The sequence below is a fragment of the Cuculus canorus genome, chromosome 1 (genome assembly GCF_017976375.1).
Source record: "Cuculus canorus isolate bCucCan1 chromosome 1, bCucCan1.pri, whole genome shotgun sequence".
NCBI classification, from domain to species: Eukaryota; Metazoa; Chordata; class Aves; order Cuculiformes; family Cuculidae; genus Cuculus; species Cuculus canorus.
The window spans coordinates 20110035-20135326 of NC_071401.1; positions in this window are offsets into that span (position 1 = coordinate 20110035).

Below are 25292 nucleotides of genomic sequence, written 5' to 3' on the forward strand. Positions count from 1 at the left end.
CTCTTCCAAACAAAACAATTCTATGATTGCATCGAATTCAAGCTTCCTCTTTGGTTCTCCAGTCATGAAAACATTGCCCATAGACCAGTAAATATTTCTGGTTTTATCACCCCATTGTCTACCAGACTTCTCTGTCCATCCTACTAAGTGAACAGTTGGATCTTCATTCTACTTTCCATGCTGAATGTCATGAATGGACAATAACAATATTTCAGACATCTCAGACATCCTCACTTGGTGACAATGGAGATGTTATTTTAATGCTCTTTAGTCTCTGTAGGTAAGACTCATCTCATCTTTTTATCTAAAGTGTGGCGGCCTAGATTTGAACTGGTCATCTTTTTATAGCCAGCCAAAGGAAACAGTCTCTTTTAGGGTAGCCTTCATCTGACCTGTTTTAAGTGTCTATTTCAGGATGAAGTTCCTATGCCTTAGAAGTATCTATTTCTTGCTTAGATAAATCCTACCTTCTGCATCTAATCAAGCTCTTACTGACATAAATGACCTTGTTTTTCTAATGTGTCTAACCTTTATTTCCAAAGTAACAAGATTTGGAGTCCTGGAATAGATTGTTCAAATTTGTTCAAAGTAAATCCATGGAACAGATCTTCAAAACTAGACTTGAGTCTAGCAGGTAGAGCTTTACATCCTGTGAGGGCTTTTGAGGTTTTGAGAATTTTATCTCTAAGTAAGTAGAACAAAAAGTCAAAATGTTGACATTTTACATGACTCAACTACACTGAAAGAACAATAAATCTTAGCTACAGAAAAATCTTTTTCATTTTCCTTTTGCTAAAAAAAATTCACATCTTAAGGAGAGCACTTGGAAATGTGTTACATTTTTTATTTTAAAAGTTGAGAGTGCATGTTTCAACTATGTCAGTACCACGCAAGAAAGCTCCCAAGCCCAGTCCTTTCTCCTACTGAGTTTTGCTTTTGACAGATTATTATTTCCTGACCTCAGAGTCTCACCTAAAGATTGCAGGTCAAGCAAATTTAAATTTAAAAAAATATCTGAACACAGATCAATGTATTTTAGGCCCACAGTCCATATTGGTGCTAGCATATCTCTATTTATTTCATAGTAATTTTCAATTACCATAGTAAAACTGAGTGACTCAGCTTGGTTAGCAGTTATCACAGATGTTTCCAGACTGAGGTGTTATGAGCCTGGTTCAAAGCCAAAACTCAATCCAAAGGCACTCCGTAGTAAACCGATCTGTCTTTCAAAGGCCAACACCTGTTCAAGGCAGCTTTTTAAGCAGAACATGATTGCCTAAATAAACAAGCCACTCAGAGGCACGTAATGGTACAAGAACACTGTGCAGGACAAACACTGCTGTTTGTTGTCATGGTGGCAGGACACTCCCAGTCATCACCTGTACTTGGATGTATCATATTGTGTTTAGGAGAAACGTATGCAATAGGTAACACAACCATGTTGCCACAGTAGTGGCACCCAGTCTGATTTTAATCTGCACTGTCTAGAATGTATTTCAGAAATATGAAGGTAATAATTTCCCTTTGTCTGTTCGACAAGGGTTGAATTTTTAATAGTATCAATAGGACTAACCTAACCATCTCGATCTTTTTGTTTATATTCTGGAGGTGGCCCTGAGCACAAACACTGCTAAATCTAATTCATATTTGATTACAAAAGATCAAACTGAGGGGCTAGAGGACCATCATCATCCATGGTCCTAGAACTTATAGCTCTGAAATTAATATCTAAAGAATCCTCTACCAGTAAATTAGGTCATCTACTTCCCACCAGATCCGTGTTTTGTTCACTGAGTTTAAACTCAGAGTGCCAGATGAGTGCCTTCAACAGTTTAGAAAAAAAAATGTGGCCAGTTTTGGTAAATGACTTAGCTGTGTCAATCTGTGCTATAGCTTTTCATTTCATTAATTTCCTAATCCAATCAAACATGGGGTGGCCTTGTGTCCTAGAATTGTCTTTCTTGTAGTATCACTGATACAAAATAAAAAGTCCTTCCTGAATAAAACTGCCTTTAGGCTGAGGTTTCTCTCTTTTATTTTTATTTTTTTTTTCCCAAAATAATGGATTCTGAAATATCTGTCAACTCCATTTGGCTGCTTGAGACATAGAAGTGAAAAAAAAGTCTCGTTTTTTAAGAACTTTTTTCACATGGTATGTTTATAGTTGGGTAATTGAAAGCTAGTGTCTGCATAGGTACATGCACAACTGTTTTGCCATGGACTTAATCTTGTTACATTTGGTGAGAATTTTTAATTTAAAAGGAAAAATAGAAGTATAAATACCAAAATTCTAAAAGCTTCGATCTCCATATGTAACAACAATCTGAGAATAAGATTTGTTAAAGGAGTCTCATAAGAGCCAGCTATCTGTGTTCTTTATGCTGTAGAAGTAACTGTTGCCTTCTGGTATTAATGTTGACTGACACAGGTATTTAGCACCAGCAGATGCTGGTCCCTTATAATATCAGTAAGAAAGGCACTCAAACTCTGCAAGGTATCATTCACAATGCTATTTGTTAGATCTAGGACTATAAGAGGAGATCACCATAGGTAATAGTATGTCTCTCTAAATACTGGGGACCCCGAGTGGTGTAGCATAAAAGAGGACTCCAATCCTCATGCAGCACAACATTGATTCAGAGGATGGATTTTCCAAACCCTCTTGCTTTCTAACACTCTTCACTGAAGCGGGAGGCCAGGTGTGGCTGGGCAAGGATTCCGAGATACTAAGACAGTAACAACTGGATAGTCGCTATTAAGCAGGTATTCCCTTTATTTGCAGCACTGGGTGCATGGGGGGCTTGTCCTCCAAAAACACACACACCAAGCAAGAAACTGCACGTCTTTTATGTTATAGATCTTATTCATTTCACCTCCTGAAAATGTTTGAGAAATCATTTATATATCTCCATGCCTCTTTCACGTGCAAAATTGGTCATTTGAGTGGTCATGAGGACACCTCCTCGGCTACAAAGATGAAGGCTTGAAGTCTTCCTGGTTGATAAACTTTTGACTTTAGGGGGGATGGAGCCCAAACTTTGAAAAAAAATCCTTTTCTGCTGGCGCAGCGTTGTGGCTTCCCCACTTTCTTATCTTGTCCTACAGGATACCTGTTCCTTGCATAATGAGTCCCTTTTTAGAGAAACACTTCTCAAGGCACATAGCACTGTAAGATACAAGCTTAGACAATTGCTATTGATCAATACACAAGCTTAAACACTTGCCATTTATCACCATGGAGGCCCTATCCATAGCAGAGATTCTCCTTTCTCAGTCATTCATATGTGGACCACTAACTGCTCCAAGTGCAGCGGTCTTCTGGTCACAGTCACTAGAATGGGATAACAGAAAATTTTGATTTGTTGCTCACTTATAGTTTTGTGGTGTTTCTGTACTTCAGGACGGAGAGATGACAGAAGAAATTCACGCTTTCTTAAGATAATAGGCAGCACAGTTGGGATGAATCCTGCTAACAAGGTATCTCCTGTAACAGGACGTAGACAACCAGCTTACATTAAACACTCAGCGTACAGGCAGCTAGAGATAGGCACAATGCATGCCACGTCACGTGTCAAACACTTGAATCAAAATTAGTATCAAGTTGTGGAGAAAACTGTAGGAAGTTTGGTTTAATAGTGACATGGCAGTCCTGCAATAGCTGTGTATGCTCTTCCAAAATATTACAGGCTTTGAGTGACTGTTAAGCACTATCGATTGCATACTAACTTTCACTTCATACATCCTTACAGCTCGTTTCAAGTTCTGAAGTCCTTTCTGTATGTTAATAAAGAAAAAATAAAGGCTAAAAAGAAAGAACTAGAGTGCCTTCTCGGATGAGAACAGAGAAAAGAGAGAGGACAAAGTGCCCAGCACACGCTGGATGGATACCTGGAGGTAATTTGGCCTTAGCACAAATAACACCACAGGTCGAAAACGCACCTCTTCTAGACTGCAAAAGAAATAATTCACACACCCAGATATACTGTCTGTAAAGTTATAGGTCAGCAATCTGTGGCCATTTAGAGCTGATTTCTATCTTTTCTTCTTTTCTTCCTGTTTTGTTTGGGTTTGGGGTTTTTTTTGTGTGTGTGTTTTGGTTTTGTTTTTTGTTTTTTGTTTTTTTAACTTGAAGAGGCTGCAGGAAAGGCAGGGACTCGCACAGGGTAAGGAATCAGTATCCAAAGTCTACAGTCAAATCATATTCAGGCATACTCTATATCTACATACAAAACCACACCTCTTTGCCAGTCAAGCCTAATCCTGTGAAACATCCAAAGTACAACTAAACTTTTCAGGCTTTTTAATAGACTGAATGCATCTCTTTCTTTTAAAGAAGCAGCTTTTAATTAGCTCTATGAAAGTGTAGAAAACACTGGAAACACTAAAATATGTTTATTTAAATGATTTTACTATTTTTTAAGGTGTCAGAACTCCTTTTGGCAGACATTTATTGCTTTAAAAAAAATAATAAAAACATATATCAAAAATATATCTTTGAAAGCAAATATCTGTTTAAGGAAAAGCAGAGATAATCAGCCTTATTAATAGGGACATTTTCCAGTTATTACTAATGATGAAGTACACTCTCAGTTAAAAAGGAACTTTTACATTAGATGTTTCCTTTAATTATTACAATACTCTGGGAAAGAAAATTATGTCTAGAAGGACTTCAGCTGTATATAATTTCATTCTAAAAAGAAAGGAATTGTAAGATAATAGATAAAGAAGAATTCAACCTTTTTATTTTCAAAGTCCATGGCTTCTATTAAAGGAATAGGATCGTGTAATTTATTCACACTATACATGTATTTCAGACTAACTTTCAAATTTGTTAATGAAGGGGTGAAGACTCTGCTATTTTAGCATGTTTGTATCACATCCTTATGGAAATGGGGTCACATGTTTAAGAAACTAAATATTTTCTAGGACTGAGATTCACTTCCAAAAATTAGAGGACATTGCTTTCAAATAAATCAGAAGCATGGCATAGAGGAAGATCTTCTAAAGGATGTCATAAAACAGTCTTTGACAGTCAGCTGATAAACAGAGCTGAAGGAAAGTTAAACTGGGACAAAAGATAAAAATGTCCAAGAGGTTCATAAGAATGCTGATGCAAAATAGTATATTGAGAAGTCTCTAATGTTAGAGGGAAACAGCATATGATGACAGAAACCATTAGAAATACCTTTATGCACACAAAATATTTTCTGAAAATAGAAATTAAATTCGTAGCTTATTGACACTAAAGCTTGAAATTGCTCGGGAATTATCTCTTATTTTACATACAAACCCAAACAATTAGGGCTAGTTGCAATCTCTAATGCAGTATATGCTACTTTTGCAGCTTTTTATAAAGAACAATTCTATACACCTAAGAAATGGAAATAAAATTCTAGAAGCAGCAAACTTGCTAAAGAAATATGGAACTTATAAAGGAGTAACACAAAAGAAGATATACTAAGTAAAACTAAAGATTCCTTTAGCTCAGTTTCTAGTCTCTGGCAATGACTAATGAGGAGTGCTTAGGAAAGAGCAAAAAAGAGGACGAGGAAAAAAAAAGGACAAGCAAATAGTGATATCTCCTGTATGTATTCTTTCCACTTCCAAATAGTAAAGATTAGAGATTTCCTGAGCCAAAGGTTGACTTTTTATTTTTTTTTAATTGTGGATTTCATTTAATAATCCTGTGTAACTTTTTCTTTGGTACATTTGTCCTACTATTTTTCACTCAGTGTAAACATCTGCAGGTTGTGTTCTACTCTCTCTTACACAGAGCAGTTTCACAGCTTCACAATTTCTTCTCCATAACTTTAGTCTTCCTTGTTTCTCCTTCCATGCTTTCACTACCAATAACTACCAACTTTACTACTTGCTTTTTTTGCTGTTGCTGAGCACTGGGCTAACCAAGAGAACTTCAAGTGTTTTATTACAAAGCCTGGCAGAACTTTAGAAACCTATTTGTTTTCCAAGTGCATTTTAAAGTGTTCTAAGTAAAGATCTTTAAATGGTTTTAATGGTATTAAACTGGGGAAAAATAAATAATTTATTGAGAACACCTATTGTTTTGGACTCCTACTTCTGCAACTACTACTACGGACTTCCAAAACTACTGGGAAATGCCTGAATATGTCTTGAAAAGGTCAATTAATTAATCTCTCCATCCAAAGAAAAGGCAATCTTTTTGGGGACAAGAGGTTTTACTATGAACAGCCTTATATGCAGCCATCTCATCTGGCCATGCTGTTGTTGGATTGCAAAAGAGAGGGTTCATGTAAACCAATTGGTTAGTCTGGATTTTCTGTAACGTGATTTAAATCACATTCTCAGTTTACAGAAAACATGATTAAACAAGATTCATTGAGGATGAGCAATTATGAGATCACATTTAATGATTATTAGGAACTTGCAGACTGATAGACCAAAAAAAGAAAATACTTTTTGTTCAATGAATAAAGCAGCAATAAAAAAATGACTGTTTTATCAAGGACGTGTTTTTAAATTTACAGTCCCTCCATTATATTTCCAGGTTAAGCAGAGGGTGCTATTGGGCTGCTTGAAAGACTAACAAGAATAAATAGACAAAAGGATTTAAATACTATCCGATATTATCAAATCAACCATTTTAAAGCAAAAGTCAATCAAATGTGCTTTAATCCACCTCTTAAATTTCCAAGAAAATAAAGGTAATGTAAAACTTGTAATATGAATTTTATTTTTTAAAAACAGATCCTTCAAACATGCGAACACATTATTAGACAAATACTAGCTTTTCAATGTCAGCAAGAAATAGAGATATCAGCTGCTATTACAAGTGTTTTACCACAAACTATAACCCAAGTATTTAAAAATTAGATCAAGCCATTGAATAGCATATTTGTGAGCAGTTCCAAGGATACTGAGAGCAAAACAATACAACAGTACTACAGAGGAGTCATAGTGCTGTTATTAGACATCCATTGCTATTCCCCAGGCTGGTCGGAGTTTCTTAGGTCCATCTGGCTAGCCAAAGTACTCTTGGCATGGCCAAAATAAGGGCCATAACATCCCTTGCTGTGCTAAGAGATGGATGCAGAAGATTCAGGCATTCCCCTTCTGTCGCACCCTGTAAGACCAGGCATCTACTTACAAACTACTATTTTTTGTTTGTGTTGTGGTTACAAGGTGACTTACATGTTGGGGTCTCAAGACAGCAAACAGGCTGCACAGAAATTAGTCTAAATTTCATCTTTATTTTTTTATTAGTGTAGCTCTACCTGCTACAGCTGCTCACTGAGTCTATGAGCATCCTGGCCACAATGTGCTCTCCTGGAGTGATTGCAGCCCGGTAGCACTAGCCAAGGCTGTGGGAAAACTCTGGCCTTTCATTTCACATCTATTTCTTTCTAGTGTGCCACTGCCACCAGGGCTGGGGCTTGGGATTCTCCTGTGATAAATCTGTGGCTGGGTGTCCTGCCTCATAACAAGGTCATTGTTTCACCCTGTCTACTTGCTTCTTTCCACAGACTTAGAGCAACCAGTTCAAGAGAAGCAGAAATAGCTAAATAAAAAGTTTTCTGTCACCAGAACAACAAAGAAATCAGTACAGAGGACTTACATTATCCTGTGCCCTCAATGTGGCCTGATCCTTTATTATGTTGATGTTTCTCAATCGCCACTCACTTCAGTAAGAATCTTGGAGGACATTCAAAAATTTCACAGAATTAGGATTGTACTACTGCAACTAGTATGCAAAACAGTAATATGCAAGTACTTTACATATAAACTAAACTTTAAGGGGTTTAATCTTTGTTTTGGAAATGAAATGTGTGGGAATAATTACCAATAGAAGTATAATTCTTATCAGATACATACTTGCATGCAAATACCTTTTTTGTTTTGCTTTCCCTTGAGAAAATATAAGATTAAAAAGTTCTATATACCATTTAATATTCCCAAAAGAGAGCTGGAGGAACAAGTCTGAAGTACAATCCTCTCATCATCGAGCTTCCAAAGGTTTTCAACAGGATTCTATGCAGGACAATGGGTAATGCTCTTGTAACAGAACAATGCTCTTATTTTTCACAGGCATTGTGAGGCTGTAATGTTCAGCCTTTTCAGCCAAGGTTATTTGATCATTTCCAGACAAAAAGAGAACCTGATGAGTAATGCATTGAAATTAAGCTAGATTTCAGAACGATTGTGTGTGGTTCATGTGATGCAGAACATAAAGTGTTCACATAATTAAAATCCATTACACTTGTGGGCTTCAGTGTGCCTGACATTTTAAGGTGCATGGATGAAAAACAACTTCCTTTCTGGTTTTCAGTTTATTGAGTGCAATATGCTTTATTCCACAGTATAGCCATGTTGCTAGAGACTCACAATGAGTTTATAAGAACAAATCCTGAAATGATGGAAATAACATTCACTCAGATTTCAGTGAAAGCAGACTGAAGGTTTTACAGCAAATTCAGTCCTGATTCAGCAGAACATCTGAGCATGTTCTTATCCTGAAGATTTAGGAGCATTCATGGAGTTGACTTTTTCTTGTCTTGTCTGTGCCCTGGACTTGGAGCTATTTGAGAAAATACTGCAGAAGGACTTGTCTCCAGTCCATTCTGTCTTGCTCTTCTTTAGCCACATGGTCTACTAATTTAAGTAGCAGTGCTGTACCAAGATTTGGGTCTGTCATCCTTTACAGTCTCTCTCAGTTTTGTATCTTTCTGCTGCACAAAAGCTAACAACTTTGGCTGGTCATTTATGTGTAAATATGGACTTTATACTGCTGGGCCTATAGGAATATACACATCACCTGGAGCCTGAAGTTCTCCAGACATTCATCTGTTAGCTAGCAAGACTGTTACTTAGATTTAGTGTGAAATTACATGATAATACCAGCCTATTCTGCTGAGAAACAGAAATACTGGAACAGCTTTTTCTTTAAGTATTCTTAGCTATGTTAACAGTTCACCATAAATACATCAGTATTTGATTTTTACTGTATGTTGCCTCTGTATTTACACTATAAAGCAATTCTTTCAGGAATGGTGTTTATATTACCTGTGTATCCATGCATATGAGGACCTAGAGCTCCTCCAGCACTCTGACAGTCAAAAGGGAATTCCTCCCTTTCTATAAGATAACAGGACCATCCAGGCTGGAAGAGGCAGTTTTGGGAAATGCCGTGGAGCCACAGGCTGCACAATTTTCTGGGCAACCTGTGCCAAGATATGACTTTCTTAATGGGGAAAATATTTCTCCTTATGTCCATTCTAAACCTCTCCTGTGCCAAAGAAACAAAATAAGCATATAGGCCTGGACTGCCCATGAATGCATCCCAACCTCCCTTGCTGTGCCCTTTCAGTATGATCCCCTCAACCCAAAATGTTTAAACAGTGCTGTTAGATGCACTCTGTAGGTAATGTAATTTCTCCTCCAAGCATCTTGGCTTAGTACTTGCTCTCCAAACTTGTCCATGGCAGCAAAATCCACTCTGAAGTATTACATGGGTCTGCCAATGCAGTATTAAGTGTGCAGTGTGCATGAGCCCCACTGAGAAAGACACACCAAAGGAAAACTTCACACATTGTGCCTTGGAATAAGAATGCCAGTTAATTGAAAAAAGCAGCAAATAGCTAATAGTTACAAGAACCTTTATGAGGTAATGGTCATTTTTTCTGTTGTTTTGAAGTCACTAACAATGAAATACTCTCATTTAGTTGTTCAGAGAAAAAGAGTAAAGCCTTAGATCGAGAGAATAAGTGGAGTAGCACCTGTACTTCTCTGCTTCTTACTCTCTGTCCTTTGTCTTTCACGGCTAATGTAGCAGAATCACCTCCACCATTTTTCCAGAGTCATAGGCACAACTCCAACCCAAATCTGCCTGCAAGCCCTGGCATCCTTGGCATCAGAGTGGCATTTGATCTAGTTTTGTGCTTGAGCCACTACACTGTGCATTACAGACCTTCATGCCACCTCCCATCAGAAATAAACCTACTGCCTCAGCAATATGGCTGAGCTGGAATAAGAGATAAAAGGAAAGTATGGAAAATAAAGGTAAAATTAATTATTTAGAATACTCTACTAATACTTTCCAATTTAATTTTGCATACTAAGCTTTTTCATAAACTTCTGTTCTTCTAGAACAAAGAACAGAAAATGTTTCAGAGGTTAATTATTGTCCATGGCCCCTTCAAAGTCATGAAACTGAGACATTTCTAGCAAATAAAAGAAAGATGTAAGCCAAAAGCAGTTTAATTTACTGCCTCAAACATAGTACCTGTGTCCTCTGAAGTGATCCCAAAAAGCAGAGATGTTCTCAGAGGAACAAGCTCCATTCACCTGGGGATTTTCCAGTGATCAGAAAAGATGGAGAAATAGAAATCAAGAGAGAATATACATAGGAGGACTCTTCTGTAAATATTTTTTTTTTAAAAAAACCTCTGTGAATTGGATTAGCTTTATCTAAAATATATGCGGACACTGTAAATACTGGAACAATGCCCTGAATGAACCTACTCTTCCTTTCATGCTGGCTTGCTGGGAATGACAAATAACATAAACCTTACCCAACTGACAGGTTGAAAACCCTATTAAAGTCTTTTAAGCAAGGGAGATGGCATGAAACCTTTACTGCAGTTAGAGGGGGGGATGTTCCTGTTATGCTAAGAGATGAGCTGAACAAGTTTATTTCCAATTTATAATTAAGAAAAAGATGTGCATATGTTGCTGCATTCAAAGAGCTAAAGTCTACTGTATATCACAATGGCATATTTATGAGTGACATGATGTGATGCTCCCATTCACTCACAAAGCAAATGGCATACACAAGCCAACAGCAGTACCAAATCTCAGGGGAAACACACACAACTTCAGCTTCGAGTATACTGAAAACAAATTATTTTAAGTTGTAATAAGTGCTGCAAAATCTAAAGAAGTGAGCAATAAATGCATCATCATCATAATAATAACCTAGGAAAAAATAGGCCTCTTCTTTGCCAATATCCACAGTTATAACAGAACATAATGAAGCATTTAAAATAAGATTGCACTAAATACTACCAAAAATTTCCTTGGGGAAAAAAATAAAGAGGAGCAAAGTCTATGATTAACAATTTAAAATAAATGGGCCGGATACTAGGTTCCAATCCAGCTTTTACACAAACCTATCAATATATTAGCCTTTTCAACAGTCTAGGTAGGAACTATTTTAACACCTGGACTGTACCATGTTGATGTATGCAGCATTATGTTCCCACAGGATTCATTTCACCTGCTCTAGAGGGTTTCCTTAAACATACCATTTCTTTAAACACCCAGCCCTTTCCTGGGCTGTACATCCTGTGCCCTCCCTCTCATGAGAAGCAGCAGAAAATTTAATTCAATATTTTTTTGCTCCGTAACGTGGTGAGAACATGACTGACAATGTGATCAGGACTTTCCCCACTTTCCTTTAATATCAGTAATTCTATAAGTTAAGCTTTAAATGAAGCTCACAAGTGGCAAAGTTCCTGTCCTGCAGTCCACCCCTGAAAAGATTCAACTGCCTGGCATTGGGAATTTTACTCATGTTCTGCTCATTATTGGCTGTTTTATGGATATGTTACTGCCCTCTGACAAGTACAGCCCTGTGTTACAAGTACTATGTTTGGTAGTTATAATATAGTTTCAGCTCACATATCAGTATTGAAATTCCCTTTTATAATGTACATTCCCTTTTATAATGCACATCTTCAGTGTCATGTAAATGGCACATACTGACATTAACAGCTTCCTAACAAAATGCTTGAATTTTGCTATGATTACTTGGGAGGACACCATCAGTTACAGGAAATGGAATGAAAGGCAACATCTATGAACTTCTGAAATATTTTACTTTGGTTTTGGACATAAATTTGTTTGGAAAATACAACAAGGCAACTGCTTTACAAAACTCATTTTGCACTTCTGTATCCTTGACAAACTTTATAAATGTTTACTTGATTAAAAACTGACCACTCAACCTTGTCAAATGCTTTTCCTGCATGTAAAGACAAAGGAATGTATTGAGCTAGTAATTTATAATAATCCCATAATCCTAAAAGCATGTTTACAGAGTTTTCACATTACTAATTGGCAAGGGATTTGACATTTAATTACTTTCTACCGTCTCCAAACAATTTTTTTCTTTTGTCTTAGCTTTTTCAAATAAACATTTGTTCTTTTTCTCAAATTATCTGAAAGACTCTAAGTAACAACACAATTGAGTTTGTCTGGTGTGATGCAAGATCCATTTATCTGTCATCTCTGAAGCTTACAATTTTAATTTATTTTTCATGTTGAGATTCCATGTAAGTTTGCTCTTTGACCATCACGTTATTTATTTTGTATTTATTTTGTTTTCTTTCAAAGTTCTTCAAGATTAATAAATACATCTTTTACAGCCTTGGCAGCTTTCCAAATATTTTATTAATTTTTCATTCTTACAGTCCCTAATAGCAGAAAGGTCATCCTTTCTTTCCTCATCCTTGGACTTTTGCCCAAATTCATATTCAAACGAAACTCTCGCTAAAGCTAAGAAAGACTTTGCTGGAATAAGATTTAAAAGATTATTTCAAAACTCTTCAATGCATAAATAAATTGTATGCACCAATATTGGTTCTCTGTTTATGCATGTATTTCATAACTAATGCTATGAAATATATTTTTGCTTAAAATATGCAAAAGGTCAAAACCAGTTAAAATTGTGGAAAAGGAAAATGAAGTCACAACACCGTAGGGAATGGTGTTCCCTCTACCATTTTGAAACCTTAAATTCTGAAAAGCTCAAATTAAAATGGAAGAAAAACAAATTTGCTGCTGATATTTAATGCAGCTAAAAAAAACAAACAAAAAAATAATCCACCTTTCCATGCAGAATCATACCAAGAAAACAAATCTGTCTTTAAATATCTCCAAGTCTGCTTCTTAGGATCTGATTCCTTACAATCCTGTGCTCTGGGTAAAGATTTTTATGATATTATCAAGTTCTCATCAAATCTTGACAAAACATTCATTATGAAGTAAAGAGCCAACAATTAGCTGCAAAATGTAACCAAAACTGCTCATGCTACAAATAGTATCTGCTGAATATTTTCAGGTAAAAAGGCAAAATAGTTACTTTAAAAAATCTCAACTATTTTGGGTTTTATAATGCTTTCAGTTTTGAAATCAACCTGACTTTAGAGATTGTTTTTAAAGACAAAAATTTTAGATGAAAGAGGTTTTGTAAACTCAAAATATTTTTCCTGGTTTTTGTTTGTTTGGTTGGTTACAGAATTACACGTTCTGTTGTTCACACACCACAACTGGCCACATGTTGCATAAAGCAGTAGGGAATGCTTCCAGTAAACCCAGTAGTGTCTCCAATTCAGAACATCTTTGGTTTGATCTATAATGCATAGAGCACATGATTTTGATTAAAAACCTGCACAGCAGCAGTTAGTAAAATTTAATCACCAGGAAATAAATATCATTCCCTCCAGGGTGCATTCAAAAAAATGTTTAATTTAAATTAAGGAAAAAATAAAATTTTCATTCTAAACTCTAACCCTTAGTACTTTAGTACCCTCAGGATTTTGGCATGAATGTTCATTGTATAATAGCTATTATAATATTCTAATTATGGGGGCTGTCTGATTAAACAACAGCTTACCCAAAACTCTTAACAAACCTTCAAATTAAAATGTATCACCAATTTATATTTTGAATATATTTTCCAAATGCCATTGGACAAAATTGGCAATTAAAAGAGTATCCTTTCTTGCTACGGAGTTATTTGGGAAAAATATCCATGTAACGGCTTCATCACTGAATGCTCCAGTGAACAATATTCAGACAAAACTGTATTAAAATTCCTTTCCTTTTAAACTTGTCATCCCTGCCTTAGGAACAACCTTCGTAGCATTTTGAGTTTCATCTGGCCAGTTCTTCACTACCTTGCATTTTCCCCCATCTCTACCTTGAAGCAAAGCAGTATCATGGGTATTATCATGAAACCTGTAGCACATTCCTGACTCCAGACGGCAGGGAGCTGGGCAATCTTGATCAAGCTAATACTTCTTGAATGTGACATACCATTTTCATAGAGAGGTGAATGCTTGAGGGCTATTTCTCATGAATATCTGCAGACACAAGATGTTGTCGGGGCAGCCCCTGTTTTCACTGTATCTTTCCTCACCGCAAGGATGGAAGAGTGAGAGATGATGCCATCACATTACAATATTCCCTCAGAAGGCTGAGTTATTGATCAGTAATGATTTTCTGCTTCACAGGAACACAGACCTGACAGCGTTAACAGCTGTTGTACCGGATCACCAAAGATTTACAGAATTCCTTATTTCCAAGGAATACTGCTGCAGCTTGGAGGTCATGGTCCTAACAAGGAATCACCATGTAATGTTATATGACTTTCATTGCTGTAAAACTTCAAATCCAAACAAATAAATGTGTCCAATGCAATATATGCCCTAGGCAAGTCTGCAGTTTCCATGGTTACCCAAGGGCAGCCTTATAGAGAAACTATCCACATTTTCTGTCAATGGATATTTTTTTTTAGGACCGTAATTTTAAAAGTTAGTGCATAACCAATCTGATGTAAAACATCTATGCCTCTTCATTTTACTGTTTAGTTAGCAATTGATAATAATAAAAATAATAAATAATAATAAGAATAAGAAGTAATTAATGAATTCTAAACAAATGACACAGAGCAACTTTGAATATTCCTCATTCAAAACCAGCACCCCTAGTAATACACATAGTCTTTATTCACGTGCTTTACTTTGTGTGTAATTCTTTCTAGAACTGCAAGAAAACTCACATGATAGATTTTATATTATTTCAAAATTATTTTAAATAGATCAAACCCCACCTGGATTCAGTGAAAACTAATTATGTTTGAATCTTACTTAATGTGATATATGCTTGTCAAGTTTTTTCCACAGTGATTTCCTACGATGCTATTTAATCACATTCAAGAAGTTGCCCCAAAACAGCATTGGCTCTTACCTAGCCAAGTTCTTCTAAACTAGGTTAGAATCATAGAGTAGCTCAGGTTGGAAGGCACCTCAAAAGACCATCTGGTCCAATATTTTTTGTGGGAAAGGGAGTCCTGATGAAATTATTCAGCATGCTGTCCAATTGCATCTTGACAACCTCCAGTGATGCGGACTCTGCCATGTCCCTGGGGAGGTTATTCCAGTCCACAATTATTCTCGCTGTAAAAAACATTGCTCTTTTATTAGGACAAAAAAATCCCCTGGTACAGCTTGTACCCATTGTCTCCTGTCTTTTCCATATGGCTTTTTACGAAGAGAGAGTCTCTGTTTTGTTTGCAGCTGTGCGAACCTTCTCGTTTGCAAGGAGAAGACCTCATTAGGCAGGCTCTCCAGACCCTTTTTCAACTTTGTGGCTCCCATTTGGACCTTCCCCATTCTGTGTGCTTCTTTTTTGAATTGTGGGCACAGTATTCAAGGTCCAACCTGACAAGTTCCAAGTAGAGTGGGATGATCATGTCTCTACCTCAGCTAACAATGCCCTGCACATACAGCCCCAATATCCAATTTGTCTTTGTTGCTTTCAGCAGCATACTGTTGGCTCACGCTCAGCGTGTTGTTAGAAAACTTTAGAGAGCCATGAGTGTTCGGTGGGAAAATAATTCATATGCCCACTCTAAGAGTGGCTGCAATTTTTCAAAGCAAACCTTCTCACTGCTTTTCTGAGGTTTCCTTTCAGTAGCCACACACCCTGAGCAGATCTAGCTGCCATTTTCTTCAACCCCAGCTTAGTTTTAATTAGTCAGTGCATGATTCATGCCTCCACCAGATCATATCTGTTCTCAAAGTTAAGCAGTCTGTAGTGAATCCTTCCATACCTCTTGGCAGATCATAGAAATCATAGAAATCATAGAAATCATAGAAAGCATAGAAATCATAGAAATCATAGAATCATTAGGGTTGGAAGGGACCTTAAAGATCATCTAGTTCCACCCCCCTGCCATGGGCAGGGACAACCCACTAGATGAGGCTGTCCAAGGCCCCATCCAACATGGCCTTGAACACCTCCTGGGATGGGGCAACCACAGCTTCCTTGGACAACCTGTGCCAGTACCTCACCACTTTCATAGTGAAGAAATTCTTCCTAATGTCTAGTCTAAATCTGCCCCTCTCCGGTTTATGCCCATTCCCCCTCATCATGTCACAGCAAGCCTTTATGAATAGCCCCTCTCCAGTTTTCCTGTAGGTCCCTTTCAGGTAGTAGAAGGTGGCTATAAGATCTCCTCAGAGCCTCCTCTTCTCCAGGCTAAACAAGCCCAACTCTCTCAGCCTGTCCTCATATGGAAGGTGCGCTAGCCCTTCGAGCATATTTGTAGCCCTCCTCTGAACCCATTGCAACAGCTCCATTTCCTTCTTATGTTGAGGATTCCAGAACTGGACACAATATTCCAGATGAGGTCTCACAAGGGAGGAATAGAGGGGCAGAATCCCCTCCCTCGCCCTGCTGGCCACGCTTGTTTTGATGCAGCCCAGGACACGATTGGCCTTCTGGGCTGTGAGTGCACATTGCCGACTCATGTCGAACTTCTCATCAACCAGCACCCCCAAGTCCTTCTCTGCAGGGCTACTCTCAATCACGTCATCTCCCATTGTGTACTGAGAATGGGGATTGTCCCTACCCAGGTATAGGACCTTACACTTGGCCTCGTTGGACCTCATGAGGTTCTCACAGGCCACATGGTCATTGAGGCCTTCGTTACACTAATCTACCAGAGGTGCTGGGTCCTACTCTCTTCTTAGTTCTGCAGCAGAACATGCCACATTCGGCTATGTGGCTTGATGAAACTACTAGCTGTCAGGCACATGAAATTGGAAAATTAATTAATATTGTGGAAGACCAAAAAAAATACATTTTCCAGATACAGCCATCTGCCACTGTCATAAAACTGCATGCACGGACAAACACACATTTTATAAAGATCATACATCAATTTACTGTGCTGAGCTATGACCTAACACAGCACTGCAGACCCTTCTTTAGCAATCACCTGGCCAGAACAAGCCTAGGGAAGACTTTAAGCAGCTTCTGTTGGAGAAGTCCTTCCTTGTGACTGTTTCTGAACTCCTTTTCGGTTTGTTTACTTCATTTAAATAAAGCCTCTGAAATAAAGGCAATATTTCAGGAACTGTACAGATAGAGCTGTGTAGCATGAGAACATCAGCACCTTAATGCAGACTTAATGCAGCTGCACAAGCAGTCTTCATCTATTTTCATGCTGTTACAAATTAACATATCATACGATAACCACTGTTTCCTCTGCTTTTCATGTTTCTCTCATACTTGATTATCGTAGATGATTTTCTGGTAGCTTTTCTGTTAGCTAGCCTTTCTCTAACAGGAATTCTGGATTCTCATTTACAGACCATATTAATAATTCTTTATTCTCATCTCATTTTTGCTTTCTTCCCTGATATTAAGAAAGGCTCTGAGTTTGGTATCATCTTCACATTTAATTAATGTAATTTCTGTTCCATTAATAACCTTCACTGGTATGTCTGCAGTTGATATAAACTATATTCACGCTATGTAGAAGTTAATGTACTAAGTGACTGCGTACTATTTCTAATACATACTAAACTATTTGCTGCCTTTTCTTTACCAGCAAGAGTGCAGGCACAGAATCATACAATAACAGAACAGTTTGGGTTGGAAGGGACCTTAAAGATCATCTAGTTCCAAACCCCCTGCCATGGGCAGGGACACCTCCCACTAGATCAGGCTGTCCAAGGCCCCATCCAACCTCCAGGGATGGGGTAGCCACAGCTTCCCTGGGCAACCTGTGCCAGTGCCTCACCACCCTCATGGTGAAGAAATTCTTCCTTATTTCTAGTCTAAATCTGCCCCCTCCAGTTTATACCCATTGCCCTTAGTCCTATCACTACAAGCATTTTCAAACTGTCCCTCCTCAGCTTTCTCGCAGGCCCCCCTCAAGTACTGAATAATGGAAGTACACAAATGTTTGGTGTTGAAGTGTGAGTGTTACTATGCAAGATTCTGTTTCAGAAGTCTGGCACAAGAAGTAGGTCTACTAGTTTACTCACTCAGGATTAAAAGCTTCATTCCCAAAGAACACGGAAAAGCAAAATTAAGATACGGAAGAACATATTCAGTGTATTCCTAAGTCTTTAATTTTGTCCAAAATAGATTTTCTCTTCAGAGAATTATTAGCTTTGGATGTCTTACTTTCATTAAAATTATCACTTTTAGCTAAACCAAGAGCACCTTCACTCAAATGCTCCAACAGATATTTCTAAAATGTGACTCAGATTGACAAATTGGGCACAGCAGTATAAAGCTTGATTTTGAAGAAACTCACCTATTCATTGAGTATTTTGATGGAGGGGTCTTAATGTCACTATCGACTTCAACAAAACATAGACTTCAAAATTACAATGACCACCTAATAATGCAGTTAAAAATAAAATTAACCAATATGCTTACAGATTTAAATGCCAAGATTTCCATTATCTCATTTTTAATACTCAACTATGTGAATCTGCTCTGACCATTTTACAGCCATTTTGGGATATCATCTTTGCATTCTTCCTGCCAGCAAAGCAGCTGAATAAACTGCTGGGTAAGATCTCCAATAAATGGGTATTTCCAGCATGTCTGGAAATGTAAGCACATCCTGCTTAGTATTTTCATCAGGATGTTAACCTTTTCCCCTTTTCTTCTGAAAATGGAGAAAACACTGTACATATCCAGCACTGAGGTCTGCAGAATATTATTTTCTGACCCCTAAAGAAGGCTAGTATATCTCACTTTTTCCTGAAGTATTTCAATCAGCAAATCAAGACTAATTTCAAATGACAGTGAACTACTACTTACTTAATAAAGCCTTGCACCCTGAATGGTTGTCCTCCGTTGGCATGCAAGGCACCTCCAAAATGATATAAGAATTCAGGGCTATTGTGTCACCTTTTTTGGACATCACCCTCCACACAACATTTTGCAGCATAGGACACTTGCCTACTTCGTCTTTGTGCAGGAGGAACTACTGGAACTGTCCTGGGGATACGGGACACACTGGAGGAAGGCTGGAGCCTCAGGGACAGCATTTCCTCTGTCAGTTCTCCTGTGAACCGTGAGAAGATTCAGCTCAGGGCTGCATAAGGGAAATGGCTATATGGATCCAAAACATCCACAAGGCCTGAAATTAATTGCACCTATCGCTTTTCAAGCACAATTATTTGAGCACATAAGTGTTAAAATTTAGATGTAGTGCAACTCCCAATCTATGATCTGGAGAACAAAAAAGTAAATTGTGCCTTCAAATTATACAGGCTAGCATCCATTTGTTCCTTCAATTGATTAATACTCTAATTTTTTGGTGGGAGTATAATTAAAGGCCAAGCTATGGCCCCTCTGGTAAATTAGCTTATAAACTCATTTACTTATAGCCTATGCATTTAGATCTGTGTGAGGATATCAGGGTACAATCTTTTCCTTTTTTCTTCTGACAGACACACTACAAAGAGACACTATTCAGGATACTCTCACAAAAGAAAATAAACCTTTTGAAGTTAACTATGCTCACAGATTTCCATTAGTAACTTACTAAAATTAAGAGCCAAGAACTGAGAGTCTCTCCAAGATTTCTGAAAACACCCCATAAAGTCTGGGATGCAACAAACTCTGGGAGTCTCACATTGATTAGAAAGCTGGAGCAGAGGGGCATAAGTATTTGAACCCCAGAATTTTTTGTGAGATTTACCCAGTACCCTGCTGAATTGCAAAAATTGTCTTTTTCTGCTGTGGTTAAAAGGAAACACGGAGAATAGAAGACTAGGACGTGGGTCTTATCAATGTGTACTGATACCTGTCTGGAGGGAATCGAGATGAGTGAGCCAGAATTCGGTCAGTAGTGCTCAATGACAGGACAAGAGGTAATGGACACAAATGAAAACACATTAAATTCCACCTGAATAGAAGAAAATAATTTTTCTTTTTATTTGTTATGGGGGTGATTAAACACAGGAACAGGTGGCAGAGAAGTAGCATAATCTCTACCAGTGGAAATATTAAAAATTCATCTGACACAGTCCTGGGCAGCCTAGTCTAGCTGATTCTGCTTGAGCAGTGGAGGCTGGACTAGACAATCTCAAGAGGTCCTGAGATTCATGGTTCTGTGAAACAATCTTTGGTGTAAGCATCTTCTTCCATCTAACTTCTCCTTATTCTGTTCTAAACATATGCTAGATTTGAAGTAAACCCCAAAATCCTACAAGGAAAGAGTGAGGGATTTAAGTAATTTAAGGAATTGTTTTACCAGCCTTTTAAATGTTTTTGGCAGCTTACAATAACATTTTTAAATCTGAAAGATTTTGTATTCTAGTGAACATTTTAATTAGCCAGAGACCAATTTCAATATCTGCATCAGATTGTCAAATACTTCTGTGCTTTAATGCCTCTTTGATTCACATTTTTTAATGATGAGTGTGTTTGATCTGCAAGTTCACATTCATTATACGTATAATGAAACTGTGAATTACATTTTTAGGCTGTTTCTGCTGCATTATGTGAAGCTAGGTTCCACAAGTCTTACTATTTTATGACTGAGAGCTCCTTGTACAATAAGAAATTTTTGTAGTTGCTAAGCATTAATATGCAGTGTATTTGCCTTGTCTTTTAAGTAAGGACAGGGTAAGGAGATTTAAAAAAAATCTCCATATAACTCTACAAAATAGAAAATTTCTTTATCCTTAAGATTTAAGAGTAAAGTTGCTCATATAATTGTCATTTTGCAACTGTCCGGCTTACTTGTCCAACAGATGCTGATGGATGTGCTGTCCCAGGTCAGGCTGTTGTCTCTCTTGTAATGATTTTTCTCTCTCTTTCTCACTGGCAGCTGTAAAGTGTGTCCATACTATTAATTTATTATACTGCTAATAAAATTACATATGCAATTTTAATGTTCTGATATTTTGACTTTACATCTCCACATTGCACTATTGCCACTCTTTGCATGACTGATTTTTTTTTTTTTTTATCCTAAGATAACAGATGCTCATAGAGAAATGCATTTATTTATTTGATACATAAGTATCATTTTTTCTTGCATAGCTGAAATTAACAGTATAAGCATGCACCGGAGCTGGCCTTAGCATGGCTGAAGTGTTATTTATCATGTCCACATAAAATAACTCTTTTGTAAAGACCAGTGATCTGAAGCTGCTTATAGCCTTGAAGCAGCCCCTCAAGGATAAATTCTTGATTTGTTGTTCCTTGGGGGTCATGTATTAGTGATACTGACTTGATCTGTTTAACTCAGTCCCCAAATGTCATCTACCTGTACATGAAACTGTTATTTATGGGTTCAGCAATACCTTTAAATGACTTTGATCTTTTCCTCGTTATTGTTTTCAGAGCTTGCCAGATTAGCATAAAATTAATCCAGCATCTATAAAGTCACAAAAAATATAGACACTTAGTTTATCTTCTTAAGAGCTATGCTTGGGTTCAGTGGCAGATAGCACTTATTTTGAAAGTCTTTGCCCTGCGGCTGCTCTGTATTCTGAGTGTTTCGATGATGCGTCTGAATGAAATCAATCTTTGACAGCTGAACTTAGCTCTTGTGCTCCATTATGGCAGGAGTACTCTATCTATGGCAGGATATCTCTATCTATCTCTATCTCTATCTCTATCTCTATCTCTATCTCTATCTCTATCTCTATCTCTATCTCTATCTCTATCTCTATATCTCTATCTCTATCTCTATCTGACTCTGACTCTGACTCTGACTCTGACTCTGACACTGACTCTGACTCTGACTCTGCAGCATTTTAGTCATCACGGTGCCCTGCAACCAAGTGGGAGAATTTTATTTACGCACAAGAGGAGGCTGCTCGGCATATCCCATTGCAGATCACATAGGAGACTGTTCCCCAGTAGTGATGTTTCTCCTGCAAATAGCACTTTGGCCTCATTAGTACAGAGGCTTTCAAGTGTTTCCGGATGATACTGTGTTTTGAGAAACAGAGCTATTCTGACACTTGACGTTATTTTCCATATTTGAATGCTACTTGCTGATACCATATAAGAAAAAAATTGCTCAGTGCTTCTTTTAATAGGTCAAGTAGATCAAATTCTCAACATACTCATCTAATGGTTGATATTAAGGGTTTGTTCAAAAGCTGGTTACTGTAAGCAATAAAAAACAATACTGATGTACTTCGTATAATTTGGATTGTTTTGAATGAATTATTTCCCAGGAACGCCTACAAGTAAAACTGCAGTTTGCCCATAGCTGATTGATAAATTACCACAGTGCAGAGTTAATAACAATGTCTCAATATCAGTAGCAGATTGTACTTTCTATTATTTAGAAACATTTTGCGTATATTAATACTTCATATTTTTAAAGGAGAATCGGATGTGGCAGAAATTTATTGTGGAACAGAAAAGAAGAGTTTAACTGTTAGCACTGAAGTATCACACACACCCCCTCTCTGAACAGGCTTTGCCTGTGATTAGAAGTAAAATTTAGATGCAGCCCTTGCCCCATGCACACACAGAGCCTGCACTGACTCACCCAGAGCCCGGGTAGACAGACACTAAAATTCAAATGAACTCAACTCAATTTTCAAGGCAATGTGAATATCTAGAGGCAAACAATTGGTGTTGACTTCAATGGATGGCCATACAGCTAAAACTGTGCAGTACTTTGAAACCATCAAATTTCAAACAGCTTTATCTCTCACTGCACAATCATATCACTTTTCAGTATATTTCTGCATATTCTGTGTAATAGGAATTATTACATTATCAGGCAGAGCACAAAAATGAGACATAGAAGTTACAGTTCCCCACAAAAGAAACACCAGTTATAATAATTTTCTCTTGATCGTATTTACTTTCTTAGGCAGCCTGCCAGCTATTGTCTTTGAATGAACAAAGCTTTGGAAAGATTTTAGAATCTGAAGATATCTTTTTCAAGCAAATTGGTTAATTTAAACTCTTTTTGAATGGTATCTACTGCATTAACGATAATGCACTTCCAGGTGCACTTAACAAGCATCCTATTAGGCTGTACCAAATAAATAGGTGTTTGGTAAATTATATAATTGACCCCAGATTTATAAGGCTGCTATTCCTTTAACCATGATGCAAGAGCTGTATCAGTGTTCTCTGGTGCAAAAATTAACTTCAAACAGAATTTCTGCTTCCCATTGACAGTTTTAATCTGCTTGTTTTGGGGAATAATTATGTTCAGACACACAATGGGCTCGTTTTCCTTTTCTCTAATGAATCATAGAATCGTAGAATCACCAGGTTGGAAAGGACCCACTGGATCATCGAGTCCAACCATTCCTAACACTCCCTTAAACCATGTCCCTAAGCACATCAACCCGTTCCTTAAACACCTCCAGGGAAGGTGACTCGACTACCTCCCTGGACAGCTTGTTCCAGTGCCCGATGACTCTTTCAGTGAAGAATTTTTTCTGATATCCAGCCTGAACCTCCCCTGGTGGAGCTTCAGGCCATTCCTCCTTGTCCTGTCCTCAGTCACTTGGGAGAAGAGGTCAGCTCTGTCCTCTCCACAACCTCCTTTCAGGTGGTTGTAGAGGGTAATAAGGTCTCCCCTCAGCCTCCTCTTCTCCAGGCTAAACAACCCCAGCTCTTTCAGCTGCTTCTCATAAGACTTGTTCTCCAGCCCCTTCACCAGCGTCATTGCTCTTCTCTGGACACACTCCAGAGCCTCAACATCCTTCTTGTGGTGAGGGGTCCAGAACTGAACACAGTATTCAAGGTGCGGTCTCACCAGTGCTGAGTACAGAGGGAGAATAACCTCCCTGGATCTGCTGGTCACACCGTTTCTGATACAAGCCAAGATACCATTGTCCTTCTTGGCCACCTGGGCACACTGCTGGCTCATGTTCAGTCGGCTGTCAACCAGCACCCCCAGGTCCTTCTCTTCCGTGCAGCTCTCCAGCCATTCTTCTCCTAGTCTGTAGCACTGCATAGGGTTGTTGTGCCCCAAGTGCAGGACCCGGCACTTGGCCTTGTTAAACCTCATGCCATTGGCCTCAGCCCAGCGGTCCAGCCTGTTAAGATCCCTTTGCAGAGCCTCCCTACCCTCCAGCAGATCCACACTTCCACCCAGCTTAGTGTCATCTGCAAACTTGCTGAGGGTGCACTCAATGCCTTCATCCAGGTCATTAATAAAGACATTGAACAGGGCTGGACCCAGTACTGAGCCCTGGGAACCCCACTTGTAACTGGCCTCCAGCTGGAGTTAACTCCATTGACCACCACTCTCTGGGCCCGGCCATCTAACCAGTTTTCAACCCAGGAGAGTGTGCGCCTGTCCAGGCCAGAGGCTGACAGTTTCTGAAGCAGAATGCTGTGAGAAACTCTGTCAAAGGCTTTACCGAAGTCCAAGAAGACTACATCCACAGCCTTTCCCCCATCCTGTAGTCGAGTCATTTTATCATAGAAGGCAATCAGGTTAGTTTGGCAAGATCTGCCTTTTGTAAACCCATGTTGACTGGGCGTGATCACACGGTTCTCTTGCATGTGCTTCATGATAGCACTCAAGATTACCTGTTCCATGACTTTCCCCGGCACTGAGCTCAGACAGAGAGGCCTGTAGTTCCCCAGATCCTCCCTGCAACCCTTCTTGTAGATGGGGAAATACCCTTCTTGTAGTTGAAATACTTTTAGGGGATGACACTGTCATAAATAGCTCTCTATAGGGACTTATTCCAATTTATTGCCTATATTATTAACGAATATATGATCTGCACTTCCTTAATAAGGTCAAGGTTTAGTTTAGCTGTTTATACGGGAGGAAACAAAGGCTCCAGTAAACACTGTAAAACATCTGTTATGGATTTAGAACCCCATTACAGCACAGCATACCATGCACTAGACATGCTGGTTTTTTGAGTTGTTTAGACTGCAGATGACTAGCAAGATATCCCAGACAGCATCTACAATTCTTGGCTTCCTCACTTTTGCTGTCTTGGAGGAATCTGATTCTACTCTTTGTCCACACAGAAGAGTCCCAAATGCAGCAACATGGCAAATGAATTGCAACCACCCTAGGCCTCCCTGCAACTGGAGCACCCACGTGAATGGCAATGGGGGGTGAATGCCTGGTCTTCACATCACGTGCAATTATTTCCTGGTAAAGAAGCTTTATTGAACCCTCTCTCAGATTCTGGAACTAGAAGGATCTCTGCAGTTCCTAAACTGCTAGGTAGCCCAACAGGAAGATGCCTATGGGGGAAAGA